The sequence below is a fragment of the Penaeus monodon genome, chromosome 19 (assembly GCF_015228065.2).
Source record: "Penaeus monodon isolate SGIC_2016 chromosome 19, NSTDA_Pmon_1, whole genome shotgun sequence".
Taxonomy (NCBI): Eukaryota; Metazoa; Arthropoda; class Malacostraca; order Decapoda; family Penaeidae; genus Penaeus; species Penaeus monodon.
Window position 1 is genome coordinate 41,115,467 of NC_051404.1, and position 348 is coordinate 41,115,814.

Sequence of the window (348 nt, forward strand, 5' to 3'; positions counted from 1 at the left end):
AAGAATAAATATAGTTAGATAAACAGAAAAAAGATATACAGAATAACAAGGATCAATTGATAAAAAACGTGAGTCAGTAGCCACTCCCAGGCAAGAAACCCTCCCTCTACAATATACACACTTCCTGCGAATCTGCATCCCTGAACCATCGTTCGTGTAAGCAAACACAGTAAATAAACGGACGGCGAAATCCCCAGAAATAGAACGATCTCCCAGGCTGATAAACAGGCTCTATCTCAGGGTCGCGTTCCGGTTGTACCTGTTGGGGCAGTCGGCCTATGTCGCCAGTGCCATGAAATTGTGCATTCCTGTCATGGCATTCTGCGAGTGACAAACTGATTGAGCTTT